The sequence below is a fragment of the Gossypium arboreum genome, chromosome 11, assembly GCF_025698485.1.
Source record: "Gossypium arboreum isolate Shixiya-1 chromosome 11, ASM2569848v2, whole genome shotgun sequence".
NCBI classification, from domain to species: Eukaryota; Viridiplantae; Streptophyta; class Magnoliopsida; order Malvales; family Malvaceae; genus Gossypium; species Gossypium arboreum.
In genome coordinates this window covers 127,213,540-127,219,105 of record NC_069080.1, presented here as the reverse complement: position 1 = coordinate 127,219,105, position 5,566 = coordinate 127,213,540, and the positions used below count along the sequence as shown (strand labels likewise).

The following is a 5,566-nucleotide window of genomic DNA, read 5'->3' as shown; positions in this document are numbered from 1 at the left end:
AATAGGAGTGCAAAATAGGAGGATTTGTATGACAAACCTCCCATTTTACATGAAGTGGCCAGCCATCATGTTGTTGTAGACAAAATGTGTACTTGATATCCATAATTTATGGTACAAATTGATACAAATTGATAATGGGTTAGGTAAATGTTCCATGATAATGGGTTAGGTAAATGTTCCATGATAATGGGTTAGGTAAATGTTTCATGATAATGGGTTAGGTAAATGTTCCATGATAATGGGTTAGGTAAATGTTCCATGATTGGAATTTCATGTCTTTTGAATTAAAAAATTAAATGGATGAAATATGAAATTTTATTAAAAGAAAAAGGGGTGAAAAGAACAAAGTTTTGTCCATCTTTGTTCATCATAGCTGAAAGTTAGAGAAGAGAAAGGAGAGGAGAAAGCTCTTGAGTATTCGGTCACTAGGAGGAGGAAAATTGAAGGTAAGTTCTTGGTACCTTGCTTCTATTTTGAGGTTCATGAGTTCTTCTTGATTCTACCTTAACTCTTGAAGCATATTTTGGTTTTTAGTTGTGTTGTGAGCATTTAGTCATGAATTAAAATGAAGGAAATGGTTGTTGTTTCATGTTCTTTTGATGAAAAATGGAAGATAGGTGAAGTTGAGCCAAACAAATGAGCATGCATGTGCCTTAGATGTTAAAGGGAAAAATTGGCTAACATGTTGTGCTTTAAAATGATGAAATGGAGATTATACTTAAGTAAAATCATAGATATGTGATGATTGATTAGTGATATACATGTTTAAATAACAAGCATGCAAGTTAGGTGTGAAAGAGTGATTTGGTAATAAATCTGCTTGGGACAGCAGCAGTAACTTGACTTTGGAAAATTACCATAAATTGTGGGAGATGAGTTAGAAGCTGCATAAATTATGTAATTAAAGCTTAATGAGTCTAGTTTCAAATGGAATAAACGAGAACATATTTTGAATTCTGTACAATGAGAAATTTGATTCGTAATTAAGAGTGGTCAGATTAGTCAAACAATGAAACATGAGAAACTTTGAGAAAAATCTGGTATTGATTAGCTAAACCAAAAATTCTGAAAATTTTATGGATAGAAGATATATGAGTCTATTTTCAGGGAAAATTAACAGCACTGATTTGGAGTTTCGTAGCTCCAGTTATAAATGATTTAGTGACTGTTGCTCGGAAGACAACTTGCGGTGAAATTATGATTATGTGGTAAAATTGACAAAAATTTGTTAATAAGTTGCTTATTGATTTCTTATAAGCTTACTATGATCCGTAGGTGTGGTTGGTCGAATATTGTAAGGGGTTAATCGTAGTTCGTATTTGAATAGTTAGATTAACGTGTTAGCAATCCAATTGTAGGCGGTTTGTGTGTGGATCTCGTCAAGATATCGTCGCAAAGCAGTGTGTAACTAACACCCTCTTTCTTAGTCTAGATCGGCAAAAGCGAAAAGCGAAAATGCCGAAAATCGGTATTTTGTAGATTTTTGAGTGTACGAATGCTCGTGAGGTAAATCGATTAATGTTTTTGGTAAGCTGCAATGTTTGGACGCAAAGTGCATGATTTACGTGCCCTCGATATTTTTGGGCTTAATGGGCCAAAATTGGAATGATGGGCCAATCTGCCCAATTCGGTAAGAACCCTCAGTAGTGATTCATTAGTACGTGAAAGGTAGGAATATGCATGAAAAACCCTAAAATAGATAAATTACTAAAATACCTTTAAAAGTGGAAAATTTACGCTTTACCCCTAGGAGATAATTACCAAATACCCCAGGTTAAATTGACCTAAATGCATGTTTGATTGTTGTTATTTATGCATGCCATGTTGTTATTATCGATGCATGGGACTAGGATATTGACAGAGGAAGTACTGAAAGTGGCTTGTCCACGTCTTTGGAGGCTTTGCCTCAATTCTTCGTTAATCGAGCAAGAAGGTCAAGAATCGTGGAGTGTTAAATTTGGGTGGGTTTGCTATTCCCCACATGGAGTGTATGGCTGGTACGGTGGAGTGTAGTGGTTGGTGGGTTGAGTAGTCTCCCAAATGGGCTTGCATATGTTTACTGATGTTGCATGTATTTTGAAATAGGCCTATGGGCCATACTGTTATCTGAATAAGGGCTAAGGCCCAGTTTATTGTAATTTGAAAAGGGCTCTGGCCCAGTACCACTGTTACCTGAATGGGCTTAGGCCCAATGGGCTTGAGCTGACTTGGGCTTTGAATGGGTTTTCTTTACACACTGAGTTTTCCCAAACTCACCCCTTCTTTAACCTTGCAGGTGAGCCTTGATATGGGTGACTTGGAGCTGTGAGGGAATTCGGAGTAGCCACCGCTCGAAAGTTTGATTTTCTTCCGTGAACTGGACATCCTTTTATTTACGTTTGAAGTTTTGGGCTTTTAAATGTAATAAGGCCGCTTAATTATTTTTGATGGTTTTAATATGTATTACTAAGATAGGTATTACTTATTTTAACTGTTGAAATTGGATAGCTTTAGGGCGCGTTTTCAAAAACAACAGTTGATTTCAAAATAACACGACAACAAGCAAAGCTTTCGCAATGAAAGTATTTTCCAAAATTAATCACTTTTCCTAAAAATGACTTAATCAAATCGGTTTCCTAGAAATATCCATGACGTTAAGGTGTAGCAATGGCGGTATGCATGTCTAGGATTGGATCCGAAGGAGCTTGGTATTAGCGGTCAGATGGACTCACCACCTCTTTTCCGGTTTCCTACCGGTGCATAGCTTCCATTCACTTTAACCTATAATGAAATTATCTTTTAAAACACTAAGTAAGTTTTTCTGGATCAACAATATAAAATGTTTTGAACGCTTCGATATGGCATGTCGAATCCGGTCATAACGTCTAGGCCGGGTTTGGGGTGCTACAAGTCGGCCAAGGTGATGGATAGTTAATAATGTATGCATTTTAGCATTTTAATAGTTAATGGATGATGATGGATAATGGGCATTAGCATTTTAATAGTTAATGGATGATAATGGATGATGGGCATTAGCATTTTAATAGTTAATGGATGATGGGCATGGTAAGCATTATGGGCATATTTTTATTGGAATTATGGCATGAGTATGGTACAAATATTAGTATATCATTTATGTGTCATAAAATGTTGAGTGATAAGAATAACAAAAGGAAGTAAGGAAGGTTTTTGTTCATTCTTTGTTCTTCATAGCCGAATTTGAGAGAGAGCAAATAGGGGAGGAAACCCTTGAATATTCGGTCACTAGGATGAGGAAAAATTGAAGGTAAGTTATTGGTGCTTTGCTTCTATCTTGATGTTTATAAGTTCTTCTTGATTCTACCCTAACTTATGAAGCATATTTTGGTTTTTGGTTGTTGTTTCATGTTCTTTTGATGAAAAATGGAAGATAGGTGAAGTTGAGCCAAACAAATGATCATGCATGTGCCTTAGATGCTAAGGGGAAAAATCGGCTAACATGTTGTGCTTTAAAATGATGAAAAGGAGATTATACTTAAGTAAAATCATAGATATGTGATGATTGATTGGTGATATACATGTTTAAATAACATGCATGCAAGTTATGTGTGAAAGAGTGAATTTGGTAATAAATCTCCTTGGGACAGCAGCAGTAATATGATTTTGGAAAATTACCATAAATTGTGGGAGATGAATTAGAAGCTGAATAAATTATGTAATTAAAGCTTAATGAGTCTAGTTTCAAATGAAATAAACGAGAACATATTTTGAATTCTGTACAATGAGAAATTTGAGTCGTAATAAAGAGTGGTCAGATTAGTCAAACAGTGAAACATGGGAAACTTTGAGAAAGATCTGGTATTGATTGGCTAAACCAAAAATTCTACAAATTTTATGGATAGAATATATATGAGTCTATTTTCAGGGAAAATTAACGGCACTTGATTTGGAGTTTCGTAGCTCCAGTTATAAATGATTTAGTGACTGTTGCTCAGGAAGACAGCTTGCAGTGAAATTATGATGATGTGGTAAACATTGACAAAAATTTGTTCATGAGTTGCTTATTGATTTCTTATAAGCTTACTAAGATCTGTAGGTGTGGTTGGCCGAATATTGTAAGGGGTTAATACGTAGTTCGTATTTGAATAGTTAGATTAACGTGTTAGTAATCCAATTGTAGGCAGTTCGTGTGTGGATCTTGTCAGCATATCATCGCAAAACAGGTGTGTAACTAACACCCTCTTTCTTAGTCTAGATCGGCAAAAGTCGAAAAGCCGAAATGCTGAAAATCGGTATTTTGTAGATTTGCGAGTGTGCGAATGCTCGTGAGGTAAATCGATTAATGTTTTTGGTAAGTTGCAATGTTTGGACCGCAAAGTGCATGATTTACGTGCCCTCGATATTTTTGGGCTTAATGGGCTAAATTGGAATGATGGGCCAACTGCCCAATTCGGTAAGAACCCTCGGTAGTGATTACTGTTAGTACGTGAAAGGTAGGAATATGCATGAAAAACCCTAAAATAGATAAATTACTAAAATACCTTTAAAAGTGGAAAATTTACGCTTTACCCCTAGGAGATAAATTACCAAATGCCCCTAGGGTTAAATTGACCTAAATGCATGTTTGATCGTTGTTATTTACTGCATGCCATGTTGTTATTATCGATGCATGGGACTAGGATATTGACGGAGGAAGTATTGAAAGTGGCTTGTCCACGCATGTGAGGCTTTGCCTCAATTCTTTGATAATCGAGCAAAGAAAGGCAAGAATCAGGAGTGTTGTCTTTGGGTGGGTTTAGCTATTCCCCACATGGAGTGTATGGCTGGTACGGGTGGAGTGTAGTGGTTGGTGGGTTGAGTAGTCTCCCAAATGGGCTTGCATATGTTTACTTGATATTGCATGTATTTTGAAATGGGCCTATGGGCCATCTTGTTATCTGAATAAGGGCTAAGGCCCGGTTATTGTAATCTGAAAAGGGCTCTGGCCCAGTACCACTGTTACCTGAATGGGCTTAGGCCCAATGGGCTTGAGCTGACTTGGGCTTTGAATGGGTTTTCTTTACACACTGAGTTTCCCCAAACTCACCCCTTTTATTTTCATCCACGCAGGAAATCCCCAACCATAGTGGGCTTGGAGCTGTGAGGGAATTCGGAGTGACCACCCGTTCTGAAAGTTTGATTTTCTTCTGGTGAACTGGACATCCTTTTATTTACGTTTGAAGTTTTGGGTTTTTAAATGTAATAAGGCCGCTTAATTATTTTTGATGGTTTTATATGTTTTATTAAGATAGGTAATATTTATATTTAAACTGTTGAAATTGGATAGCTTTAGGGTGCGTTTTCAAAAACAGTAATTGATTTCAAAATAACACGAAAACAAGCAAAGCTTCCGCAATGAAGATATTTTCCAAAATTAATCACTTTTCCTAAAAAGGACTTAACCAAATTGGTTTCCTAGAAATATACATGACGTTAAGGTATGGCAATGGCGGTTTGCATGTCTAGGATTGGATCCGAAGGGAGTTTGGTACTTAAGCAGTCCGATGGACTCACCTCTTCTTTTCCGGTTTCCTACCTGGTGCACAGCTTCCATTCACTTGGTTAGTTT

At 36.6% G+C, this 5,566-nt stretch overlaps 1 long non-coding RNA gene across 1 annotated transcript; it reads left to right on the top strand.

The window, feature by feature from the left end:
• The first annotated feature begins 309 nt into the window (after positions 1–309).
• Positions 310–5,267, top strand: LOC128283565 (uncharacterized). The gene is made up of 2 exons (XR_008273938.1): positions 310–446; positions 5,068–5,267. It is a non-coding gene; the product is annotated as an uncharacterized LOC128283565 (long non-coding RNA).
• The last annotated feature ends 299 nt before the right edge of the window (positions 5,268–5,566 follow it).